Consider the following 13,530-nt stretch of genomic DNA (forward strand, 5'->3'; position numbering starts at 1 on the left):
AACTGAATGCCTTGCAATAATCTGTCAGAACGTAGTCATTGGGTTTAGGGGAGTGCTACCATATACTAGAAAATACATCACTTCAAATATTTTGCAAAATACTTCTGCTGTCTGAGAAACCAGATTAGTGGAAGTGAACTGAACTGCTACCTGGTTTGTTTGGTTTGATCTGTGATTGGTTCTGTATTTAAACAAGTAAGAAATGCTGGCTGTCATACCAAGGAGCTGAAATGAAATTAAGATAAGCAGTTCTCCATCATGTTTATTCCCATCACCAATACTGCCACTGCCCTGCAACCCACTCACAGGTAAAATACAGGTTGGGTACTTAGCTCAAGTATAAGAAATGAGATTTTAAGGAAGTGAAGGTGAACAGAACTTGAGGTTCAGTAAGGCAAAGTGTAAGGTCCTGCACCTAGGTGAAGATAATCCTAGATATCAATCCAGGCTCAGGGATGATGAAGTTGAGAGCAGCCCTGCAGAAAAGGAACTGGAGGTGCTGGTGGATGAAAAGCTGAACATGAGCCAGCAGGGTGTGCTTGCAGCCCAGAAGGCCAATGGCACCATGGGCTGCAGGATACAGCTCTGTATCTGTGATGCAGACAAGATAAAGCAAAGAGTTTATACTTCTGCATGATGATTTGAAGGTTTGTTCTCTGAAGAAACAGCTATAAAACACTGAACAAGTCATAAAGTCTCCAAAAAATGAGTGTGCTTAGACAGGACAAAAGTGTAGGATGCTGTTCTATGTTGTGGTATGGTATACCTTAAGGTTTTAGAAGTTGGTTTGCAGTTGTACCTATAAAGGCAAAAAGACATTGCTGCTTTAACCACCTTGGCTCTAGCATACACTAGTTCCTAAAAGTAGAAGTTTAAGCCATATGAAATCACCAGAGCCCTGTGGTTATATACTGACGTTTAAACTTTGCTGTTGTAGGGGTTAAATATATACCTCATGGTGGGACAGGTAGCTGTTTGGGTAAGAGGGTGGTGTCATAGTTCATTTTCTGAATAGCGCTCTCATGGAACCACAGAACGTTGGGGATTGGAAGGGACCTTGATCCAACCCCGCTGCCAGAGCAGAAGCACCCAGAGTAGGTCACACAGGAACAAATCCAGGTGGGTTTTGAGTATCTCCAGAGGAGACTCCACAGCCCCCCTGGGCAGCCTGTTACAGTATTCCATCACCTTCACAGTGAAAAACTTTTTCCTCATATCTACATGAAACTTCCTCTGTCTCAACTTCCACCCATTGCCCCCTGTCCTGGCACTGGGCATCACTGCGAAGAGCCTCTTGGCACTCACCCTTTACATCTTTATAAACATTAATGAGGTCACCCCTTAGTCTCCTCCAAGTTAAAGAGCCTCAGCTCTCTCAGTCTCTCCTCATAAGGAAGATGTTCCACTTCCTTAATCATTTTTTGGCTCTGCACTGGACTCCCTCAAGCAGTTCCCCAAGGTCCTTCTTACAGTGAGGGGCCCAGAACTGAGCACAACACTCCAGTAGAGGCAGAGGCAAACCTCTCCCCAGTGTCTTACAGGGAACTCCTTTAAACAAATAAAATGGGGGAGAGAGGGAAAAATAAGAGTGAATGGTGGTTCTGCCAGTTTAACAGTCATTACATCACTTTCTGTCTCAGCCTGGTGTTGTGCTTGAGGCACTGAGTGGTTTTGAACAATGTAAGAAGGAAGGAGGCTTGCCCCATCCTACAGTACTTTTTATTGGCACGAGTTGAACTGAAGCATTGTTGAAGGATACAATGCTGAGTGAAGCCATTGCTGTGCCAGCCTGCATTGCTTCAGTGTTTAAGAGGGCTGCACGGTGTAACACATTGTGCTTCCCTAACACAAATAAGGAGGTATCTTGTGCAATGGTACAAAGCTGAGGAGCTGGGGCAGTAAGGATTTCTGTGACCACTATGCATTAGGAAAATGCTACTTCAAGCCAAATCTCAGATTTGCCTTTTTCCTGAAGGGCTGAGGGAGGCATCAATTTTCAATTCACATTTTTGCTAATTTTTTGTTCCAGTATATACAAAATAAACCTAAACAATAAATAAATACATAAATATGGTTTTGTATGAGTTTTGTAGCACTTTCTAAAGTGCTTCTGGAAAAGAAATTCACTGGAAGAGGAGCTTACTGTAAGGGTCACAGAGCACTGGAACAGGCTGCCCACAGAGGTTGTGGAGTCTCCTTCTCTGGAGACTTTCCAGCCCTGTCTGGATGTGTTCTTGTGTGACCTGTGACAGATTCTATGCTCCTGCTCTGGCAGGGGGGTTGGACTTGAAAATCTTCAGAGGTCCCTTCCAACTCCTAACATCCTGTGAGTGTCTCCCGGTTTTCCATGCTAAGTCATCTTGGCGAGGGCCTTGGCATTGCCTATGTGAGAGATTGAATCCTCTATCCCCATCCTGTTCACATGCCAGTTTCCCATCAGTGCTTCCACCAGCTCGATGCCCTGGCTACATCATGCCCCTGCAGTTCTGGGTCACTTCTTGCTGCAAGGCCGAAGCTAAACATTTACAAAGCTTCAAAGAGGTGCCTAACAACAGCAACAACATTGTACAAGCTGCTGCTTTCCAGCACGTCACCTGCTGACCATACGATGGCGCTTGTGCATGCCTATCTTCAGTTGCCTTTTCACTGCAACCCCCTGACTCGACCGACAGAAGTTGTTATTCATCAGTTCTTTCACTGCCATCATTATTTTGGCACCGCTGCCGTTTGGCTTAGTAGCCGATAGTCACTTACCACGATGCTGAAGTTACAAATGTGCTCTGGCTTCGTGTTGCTGCTCTTGTTTCTGTAAGCTGCATCTACTCAGTGCTGTCCAATGAGAGGGCAAGGGGCAGTGGGTCCAAGCTGGAGCAGAGGAGGTTCCACATGAACATAAGGAAAAACTTTATCCCTCTGAGAGTGCCAGAGCCCTGGAACAGGCTGCCCAGAGAGGTTATGGAGTCTCCTTCTCTGGAGACATTCCAAACCCACCTGGATTCGTTCCTGTGTAACCTATTCTAGCTTCTCCAGCTCTGGCAGGGGGGTTGGACTGGATTATCTTTTGAGGTCCTTTCCAACCCCTAACATTCTGTGTGATTTTGTGATCTATATGCACACCCCATTTTCTATACATCTCCATTCCGTCTTGCTGGCATAGCAAAAGTTCTTGTTTCACATCCCAGTAGGAATAAACATTTTTGAGTTTTTGGCATGCAGTGAGTAATAATTCAACTGTGGCAGTCAAAACCTGTATCTAAGTCATACAAGTATGTAAGAAAGTTCTCTGCCTTTCTTACCCTGAAAGAATGAAAACCCAAACAAATAAACAAATCTAACATGGGCAGTGTGCCACGAAGAAGGAGTAGGCAAGAGAATTTTGGTGCCAAGGAACAAACATCTTGTTGAAGGAATTATGCTCAACAAGACCAAGTGCAGGGTCCTAAACAATCCTCATTATCAATATAGGCTGGGGGATGAGGTGATACACAGCAGCCTTTCAGGAAAGACTTGGGAGTTCAGGGGAATGAGAAGCTGGACATGAGCCAACAATGTGCACTTGCAGCCCAGAAGGCCTGAATCTGCTTGCTTACTGAGTGGAGAAAATAATATTTCAAGTTCTTAGTGTTAATACCTAATTAAATGGAGGCACAAGGTCTGTGAGGACAGGCTGAGGGAGCTGGGGTTGTTCAGCCTGGAGAAGAGAAGGCTCTGGGGAGACCTATGAGCAGCCTTCCAGTACCTGAAGGGGCCTACAAGAAGGCTGCAGAGGAACTGTTTACAAAGACCTACAGTGATAAGACAAGGGGCAGTGGTTTGAAATTAGAGGAGATTTAGATTGGATGTTAGGAACAAGTTCTTTACCATAAGGGTGGTAGAACACTGCAACAGGTTGCTCAGGGAGATCTTCAAGGTCAGGCTCAAAAAGACTCTGAGCAAGGTGATGTAGTGGAGGATGTCCCTGCTGACTGCAGGGTGGGTTGGACTAGATGACGTTTGGAGAGCCCTTCCAACCCAAAGTCCTTCTCTGCAGGGCTGCTCTCAATGTCATCATCCCCCTCATTTCAGTTTGTTTAGTTTATGATGAAGACCTGAAAAACATTTTCTCCTGCAAATGTGCCTTAAGGTTGCCTGATTCAATTTCCCCCCCTTCTTTTTACTTCATCATGTTTGATTACACCATCTATTGAGAACCTCAAAGTACTTCATTTGCAGCACTGTCCTAACCACTTCATATATAAAGTTACAACTTTTGCAAGTTTTCATTAATGAAGCAGCTTCTTTTTTTCCTCAGTGACTAGTACAGCAGTAGGATACTTTTTCTTTTGTGCCTTTTCCTGGCTAAAGTCAAAACACTGTTGGCAACATGGAGTTTAGCAAAAAGTATTTTTCTTTCCTTCAATTTTCTCTCATTTACAGTAATTGTATACAATGTAATCCTTTCTAAATTTAACATGGAGCCATGCTTTTCATCAACAATGAAAAAAAAAGGTATGAGAGTGTAATTAGTCCTTGCACAGCAATCACAAGCATTCATGTATTCTCCATATGGTTTTGGCCTCTTACCTCTCTCCTCCTTGCCTGCCAATCCGTGTGTTAAAACACGCTGAGCCAGCGGGCACGGGTACAGCCCTGCAAACCAGGTACCTGTAGGCACACAAATTGTCCTGTTAACACCAGTGGCACCATTATGCACTTAAAGGTAAGCTTGTGCTCTAAGTGTTTTGGAAACTGTGATCTTAAATGACTTCCATTTTCCCAAAGGCCTAATTCTTCCTTTACCTTCCTGCTTCGTGCTGTTGCTGTTCCACCGATTTGTGTGCTCACGCTGGGAATATATTTTTGCAGTGAAAAGTTCAAATTTGCCTTTGAAAGGATCTTGAGCTTTCTAGAAAAGTGTCTGTTTTGACAGGTCATGTCCCAGCTGTACTTCCCAATGCAACCTGGCAGTCTGTGGACTGCTGGAAAGCTGCTCCACAGACAAACGGGTCACAAACCTCCTATCAGACTTGACACCTCAACTCAAGTGAGGACAGGAAGAGGTGAGTAACTTCTTCAGACATCTCTTTACTTTTTAAATGTAATTATATTTTGCTTCCTACCTTTACTCCATTCTTGAGTCCCAGAGCTATGAGAGCTGGGCAAAGAGGAATCTAATGAAGTTCAACAAGGCTAATTGCAGAGTCCTGCACCTGGGAAGGAAGAATAAACTGCACCAGTACAGGCTGGGAGGTGATCTGCTAGAGAGCAGCCCTGTGGAGGACCTGGGAGTCCTGGTGGACAAGAAGTTCTGCATGGGACAGCAATGTGCCCTGGTGGCCAAGAAGGCTAATGGAATTCTGGGGTGCATTAAGAGCATGTCCAGAAGATCCAGGGAGGTTCTCCTTCCCCTCTACTCTGCCCCAGTGAAACCTCACCTGGAACACTGCATCCATTTCAGGGTCCTCAGTTCAGGAGGAACAGGGATCTACTCGAGAGAGTCCAACAGAGGGGTATTAGGATGCTGAAGGGACTGGAGCACTGCCTGATGAGGAGAGCCTGAGAGACTTGGGACTGTTGAGACTGGAGAGGAGAAGACTGAGAGGGGATTTAATCAATGTCTATGAATATCTGAGAGCTGGGGGTCAGGAAGGAAGGGACAGCCTCTGCTCAGTTGCACCCTGGGATAGGACAAGGGGCAATGGGTATAAACTACAGCACAGGAGGTTCCACCTCAACATGAGAAAGAACTTCTTTACTGTGAAGTTCACAGAGCACTGGAACAGGCTCCCTAGAGAGGCTGTGGAGTCTCCTTCTCTGGAGACTTTCAAGACCCACCTGGTGCATTCCTGTGCAACCTGCACTGGATTCTATGGTCCTGCTCTAGCAGTGGGGGTGAACTTGATGAGCTCCTGAGGTCCCTTCAACCCCTAACATACTGGGATCCTGTGATTAGGAGAGATTGCTCCTATCTGAGTTGGAGCAGCTCAATTTTCAGTGTCACACAGGATCTTTCACCTGAGGATTTCAAAGTATCCTTGTAGCTCACCCTCAGCACAGCTGGAAGTAGCACTGGAAGACTTTTGCCGGAAAGAGAGTAAATAACACAGCTGTGAACTGACAAATACAACCCTAAAAAGCAGTGTTGTCTTTACTCCTACTCTAGCAGCAGATTTTGTTCCTATGAAAGCCTCACTGAAAAGGGGGTTTGTCCCTCAGTGTAATGATTTGTTTTGCAATGCAGCAGTGTCTCCTTAAAGTATTTATTAGAGAAACAGGGAGGGGCTGGCACAGTCCTATTTCAAAATACAGAGCTTATGTAGTCACTGAAGCAGACAGCCCTCAGGGCCATCTACAACTTTATTAGCCAGAAAGGAAAAAAAATAAAATATAGAAGTACCTTTTAACTTCTGGAATCTTTTCTAGCCTTTCTTTTTCAAGACCTGACTTCCAGCAGTGCACTGAGTTGAATATTTACTAATTGTTTACATTTATTACATGTACTCACCATCAGCTCTGGAGGTGGTTATCTTTGCTTCATGCATAAATAAGGCAAATTAAATGGGAACTTAGAGAATCCTTGGCTTTTTTGTTGTTTTTTTTTTTTAACCTTCCCCCCACTAAAACCAGGAGAGTTTAAACTAAGAGGAAGTCATCTGCCATTGTAGAACAAATAATTAACTTCCCTACCCAATTTAAAATTCCTTTAAGCTTGCACAGCACTTAAAATGGAGGTAGAGTTGCCTATGAAACCCTACCTTTAGCAGCCACATATTAAGCAGCCTACTAGGTATTTGTGAAGGAAGTCATCTCTAAGATTTTAATGCAGCCAAGTAACTTTGTCAGCTCTCCAGAGGATGCTAGGGACTCCTGTGCAACAAAAGGACAACTCTGCTAGTTAAATGTAAAAGATTTTTTCCATCTTGCTTCTTTAACTTTTAAATAAACAAATAAAACATCTTTTTTAACATATCTTTTGGCTGGTTGGTTGGTTTGGGGTTTGTTTGTTGGTTTTGTTTGGGGTTTTGTTTTGGGGGGTTGTTTTGTTTGGGTTTTTCTTTTTGCTTTGGTTTTTTTTTTCCTAACAAGAGCGGTTTGCATTTTTAACAACCTCATTTTGATCTCAGGCAGCTGAAAAAACTCTGTCTGGAATCTTCACACACACACACACACACACAAAATCAGTTTGAGGCCAACACCCCTCATGGAAAATTTCAGAGTTGTGAAAGCTGGCAAAAGTTTTCTGAGCAACTAAAAGCCTGTATAATGTAAAATGTCAGGCAGCTTCAAAATAAGTGATGCTGCTCTGCAAATCTCAAAGTGGCTGTGGGGGGGGAAGGGTCTTTGCTCAGGAGCTTGTGGGGCTCACTGACAGAGATTTAAAAGCAGATCTGAAGTGGGACTGAGTTAATATCAGGCTTGCTGGTGACAAGCTGTGGCATGACACACCGTGGTTAGGAGGATGGTGTATTAATGAGCGCCCTCAGCCTGTTGCTCTGGTGCGCTGAGGACAATGCAGCAGGCTTGAAGTGTTACTGAGAAGAGCCAGGGGCTCTGGAGATAACTGCAGCCAACAGGGAAACACCAGTGAAATACCTCACAGGAATTAAGGTGAGCTCCTCCAAGAAGGAAATGTGGCCAACAACCCAGCTGAAGTGCTTTGACACCAGTGCACACACCATTGGCAAAAAAACTCAGGAGTTAGTAGCCACTGTGCTGCTAGAAAGCTACAACCTGCTTGCTGCTCCTGAAACTTGGTAGGATGAATCCCATGGCTGCAGTGCAGCTATCGATGGCTACAGGCTGTTCAGAAGGGACAGGTGTGGAAGGAGAGGTGGAGGCACTGCCCTCTAGGTCAAGAAAGGGATAAAAAGTGAAGAACTGTCCCTGAAGAATAGCCACAAGCAGGTCCAAAGACTACAGGTAAGAATGAGAGACCAAGGCAGAAAAGGGAACCTTGTGGTTGGTGTCTACTACAAGCTGGAGCCTATTCATGAATCCTTCTTATTCCAGATACAGCAGACTTTGTGTTTGCAGGCTCTCATCCTGCTAGGGGACCTCAACCTCTGCTGCAAAAGCTCTAGGTGAGCTCCAGGCAATCCAGGAAACTCCTGTCTTAAGCCAGACAATAGCCCCACCAGAGGAGATGCAGTACTGGACCTGCTGGTCACCATCACAACAATGAAGCCAAGACTGGAGGCAGCCTGGGCTGCAGTGATCACTCTGTGATGGAGTTCACAGTCCTGAGGAATACAGGTCAGGCAAAAAGTTAGGACTTTGACTTTTAGAAAAGCAAAATTCCAGCTGTTAGGAGTTAGTCACGAGGAGTTAGTCACCAGGACCCCTTGGGAAATGTCCTCAGAGACAAGGGAGTAGAACAGAGCTGGCAGAGCTTGAAGGATACTTTCCATGCAGCACAAGAGCTCTTGATCCCTAGGTGTAAGAAATCAGGAAAGGAAGACAAGAGACCAGCATGGTTGAGTGAAGATCTGAGTGAAGACTGCATCCTAAGGGGCAAGAAGAAACTGCACAGGCTGTGGAAGCAGGGATAGGTGTCCTAGAAAGAGTATAACACTGTCCAAATGGGAAGGAATGGGGTCTGGAATACCAAGGCACAGCTGGAACTGAACTTTTGGTTTATTTGATAATTTGGTATTTCTTCAGTGTTGTGTACTGACACATGATTGCTCAAGCCAAGCTTTGTTTCATTACTTCACTCATTGCAAATAGCTTTGTCAATAAAAGAAAGCATTTCTTACAGCTTCATTCATCTTCCTTTGCATCTGAGTCTTTGTCTCCCAAGCATCTGTATGCATGGGCAGTTCAGGGAGCATCACAGCTCTGGTTGGTTCCATTTGCTCTAGATTTGGAGACTGACAGATATCATCAAACTGGATCATGCTGATGAATAAAACAGGAGGGTACTTATGGCTTAAAGGTGATTACCAAGCTACACCCCAGGGTGACTCACTATCCCCAAGTGCATAGAATCACAGATCTTCTTGGAAGAGACCTCCAAGCTCATCCAGTCCAACCTTTGACCCAGCGCTGAAGGGACAACACTAAACCATGTCCATAAGCACCAGCTCCACAGGCTGCTTGCAGACCCCCAGGGATGGTGACTCCAGCACTGCCCTGGGCAGACCATTCCAGTGTTTGACAACCCCTTCAGAAAGAAATATGTCCTAATAACCAGCCTAAACCTCCCCTAGTGCAGCTTGAAACCATTTCCTCGGGTCCTGCCACCTGTCATAAAGGAAATGTAGTCAGAGAGAGCAATGAGGTCTCCCCTCAGCCTCCTCTTCTCCAGACTTTTGTCCCTAGCTTCATTGGGTTCAAGTGAGCTGGTGGCCTTGAGCTGCATGTGTTAGTATGGGCTGTAATGTGCCTGCCTCACTGGCCCAGTCATTAGTTCTGACAAACATCAGACCAGATACTATCTGAAACCCAGGCACTGTGGCAGCCTGGGCACCTTTCCAGGCCAAGTTGCGCCTTCCAAGCCTTGTTTCCCAGAACCTATGCAAAGCTTCCTGCCAATACTAAGCCAGTTCTCTCTTCAGGTCTCTCAGGGAACACCCAGTAGACCAGCAGTGACTGGAAAAGTGCAACTGGAGAGGTTAATGCCCTTTCACAACCTCTCAGAGGAGGGTGATGGGCAGCATTTAGCTGGGGCTTGTGATCCATGGTGAGGATACTGCCTGGTGGGAGCAGGTCATGTAGCAAACGCAGCTCTGCTAGTTGCTAAAGCTAAGGGATATGGCAGGTGGCTGTCCTGGATTTCTGTGCTGATTTTATCCTGCCTCTAGTAAGGCAGGTAACTAGTAACAGCCACTCGGAGAACAGAGAAACCTCTACTTGTGAGTGGCCTCTGACCAGTTTAGTGCCAAAGTCAAACTGTTTGACCCACGCCTTGGGAGATGAACGCAACTCTATAAACCACTTGCCCTTTGGTGTCTATGGATGACATATGCATTGTGAGACCTGGGGAGTTTTATAGGCTTGTGATCCCCTATCTGCAAGAAAGATTTATCACAGACACTTCTCTTATCCTTGTCCAGCAGGAATGTCAATCCCTCACTCCTCACAACTTCACACCTTCAAGTGCTTTGTGTCCTTTTTGTCTGACTGCATCTGTCCTGCGCTGTGCTTTTGTTGGATCTGATGATGCTGGTTCCTTGGCCATAGTATGATTCAATGCTTCACAGTGTGGATAAGACCAGATGGCTTGAGCTTTCTGTAGGCACTTTCAAGGGACTTTCCTCCATTGAGATTTTGTGCATAGCCATATGCCTCTGTCACAGCAAACAGCAATGATCAGCACTGCATTGCTTTAGGACTTTGCAGCAACTGTTTCCTTGCCAGGATTTTTTTCCCCAAGCAGGAGTTAAGAAACCTCCTCTCCATGCCCATTTTTGGGCATGGTGGCTGAGATCACATAATGTCTGACAGATTTCCTTCTCTGTGTGACAGCCTATTCTTCACTGGATGTTTGCAGGTCCTACATGGAAACCCTTGAGACCATCTAGCCTGGGACAATTTTGGTGAGGAACAAGTGGTTGCCAGGAGGTAATGAGGGACTGGTGATGGCACTGTGGTGGCAATGTTCTCTTGTGGCGGCCACAGAAAGACCATGTCCTGTAGCAGTCAGCAAAGACCATCATATCCATGTCCTTCCTGTGTTGGGGGCTCCAGAGCTGGATGCAGTACTCCAGGTGAGGTCTCACCAGAGCAGAGCCAAGTGCCAGAATCACCTCAATCTGCTGGCTACACTTCTTTTGATGCAGCCCAGGATGTGATTGGCCTTCTGGGCTGCAAGTGCACACTGTTGGCTGATGTCCAGCTTCTCATCCACCAGCACCCCCAAGTTCTTTTCCACAGGGCTGCTATCACTTGTATTGATAATGAGGATTGTACCAACCCAGGTACAGGACCCTGCATCTGGTCTTGTTGAACCTAGTGAGGTTCACCTAGGCCCATCTCTCCAGCTGGTCCAGGCCCTTCTGGATGACATCCTGTCCCTCTGGCATTATCAACAGCACCACTCAGCTTGGCATCATCTGCAAACTTGCTGTCCTTTACTTCTTTATCAAAGGTATCTTGTTTTCTTTCCTTTGCTATGAACTGACTTGAAGTTTATTAATACCTGACTCATGCTGCTAAGACAAATGGGAACTGGCCCTGATCTCACTCTTTCTGAAATGGCTCAAGCCCTTTGAGATTTGCATTTATTATTGTAAATGGACCAGCGACCTCCTCTGCTGACAAAGGCAGGCAGGAGTGTATTCTGAAGCATGCACCACTCTACATTTTCCCTCTGAGTGTACAGTCACTTTCTGCTGCTAACTATCCAGAAACAGCTGAGGAGGTCTAACAGACCTGTAGGCTGACAGCCTTTGTTACATTTACTTCTTTGAGAGCTATATGGACCCACTGATTAAATAGCATCAACAGAATAGAATGACTGCTTATCCTTCATGCTTCCTTCACCTGGGGACATATTTTTACAAGGCTTCCTTTTCAGTGGAACTACCCCAAATACACTGTGCATGACAAGTGCTCCTAGTACATGGGTAGCTTGTATCCTAAAGCACTTCAGCTGACATGCTTTACGCCACACTCCTTTCTTCCTGAGTAAATCAATTCTAACAAAGGACCTTGCTGACCTTGCTGGCAAACTTGCCCCAGCACAAGTTTATGATTTAAACCTTGCAGAGCTGCTTGTAAACTGAAAACTCCTGTATTTAATCTTCAAGAACTACACATTTTGGTTTTGTCACACAGAAACCAGAAACATTTACTGTACAACCCCTTTTTCATCTACTGATGGAAACAGAGATTTCACAGATTCATAGAATCCTTCAGGTTGGAAGGGTCCTTAAAGATTACCCAGTTCCAACCTCTCTGACATGGGCAGGGACACCTTCTACTAGAACGGCTTGCTTAAAGCCTCATCCAACCGGGCCTTGAACACCTCCAGGGAGGAGGCAACCACAACCTCCCTGGGCAACCTATTCCAGTCTCACCACCCTCCTCACTATAAAGAATTCCTTCCTAATTTCCATCCAAAATCTGCCCTCCTCAAGCTTCAAGCCACTCCCTCTTGTCCTATCACTACAAGCCCTTGTTAAAAGTCCTTTCCTGGCTTTCTTGTAGCTCCCTTCAGGTACTGGAAGATTGCTATAAAGTCTCACTGTAGCCTTTTCTCCAGGATGAATGGCCCCCCAACTTTCTGAGCCTGTCCCCATAGGGGAGGTTCTCCAGCACTCTGACCATCTTTGTGACCCTCCTCTGGACCCACTGAATCAGTCTGATGTCCCTCTTATGCTGGGGGCACCAGAAGCGAACACAGTATGCCAGGTGGGGTCTGTTGTTACTAGCATACTACAAAACCCTTTGTCCTCTACAATCTTTGTCAGGGGCAGCTTTAGTGGCAATTCAAGCAGCATGAAAATCAAGAGTACTAAATACTCAAGTGTTTGGCTTCTTTTGAAATCCGTATTTTCTAAAAAAAAATGCATGTAGTCTTTGAAATATATCATGGGCTGCTTGGATGAATAGCTGAGGTAATAATAGCAAAGGTAACTCGTGGTATTAGTGAAGGTAACAAACGGTTTACTGGATAACAATACGAAGAGCCCTGCCTCAGAATCATACGTGTGAATGTTTGTCAGACTCCTATTTCTTGTTTACTAAGTTGCAGAGGTGGACCACAGCCAGCTTAAAAATAAGCTCTTCCTTAGATTCAGTTGGCAGGGACTGCACTCATGAAGTAAACCTTTTTACCACTGTTACAAACACCTTGTTAATCCTCCTTAGCCATTCCTTTTCATTCAAGTAATTGCAGGTAAATATTGGTGCGCAAGGCAACGCTATTAACAACTAAAATAGAACAAGTAATGGAAGACTTTAGATCCTTGGACAAGACAACAGTATTCCCTTTTTTTATAGACAAGTTTTAAACAGAACCTGGAAGACAGAAAAATTACTTGTAGAATCTCCATGAAAATATATTAACAGAAGACTGTTTCTTGGAGAAATCAGAACAACACACAAACACTGTCTTTCCTACCCAGCCTCTAATTTCCCTCTATCATTGTGGCTCTAGAGGAAAATATGAATAGACCACTTCAGCAGGCTCAATCTGGTTACAGCACAGTGAAGGTTACCTTGATTCAACTCAAAATGACCACTCATTCCCAGGTGATGGCTTTGTCAAGGTTGAAGAATTGCTGTAGTTGAAGGAAACATGGTAATGGAACTGGATGATAAGTTAATTTTATTGTAGATTAAGAAACAAACACTTTTCCCTAAAGGCTTTCAAACCAGTCGACACAAAGGTGACAACCCTCAGCTTAGCATCTCCTAACCCAGGGCTGCTAGCAACAGAGGGGAGAACAGAGCCAGGCTCTGCTCAGTGATGTCCAGTGACAGGACAAGGAACAATGGGTGCAGGCTGGAGCAGAGAAGGTTCCATGTGAAGATAAGGAAAAAGTTTTTCACTGTGAGGGTGACAGAGCACCAGAGCAGGCTGCCCAGACAGGTTGTGGAGTCTCC

Source organism: Melanerpes formicivorus, unplaced genomic scaffold (genome assembly GCF_026170545.1).
Source record: "Melanerpes formicivorus ecotype bairdi unplaced genomic scaffold, bMelFor1.0.p_v2 SCAF_11, whole genome shotgun sequence".
Classification (NCBI taxonomy): domain Eukaryota; kingdom Metazoa; phylum Chordata; class Aves; order Piciformes; family Picidae; genus Melanerpes; species Melanerpes formicivorus.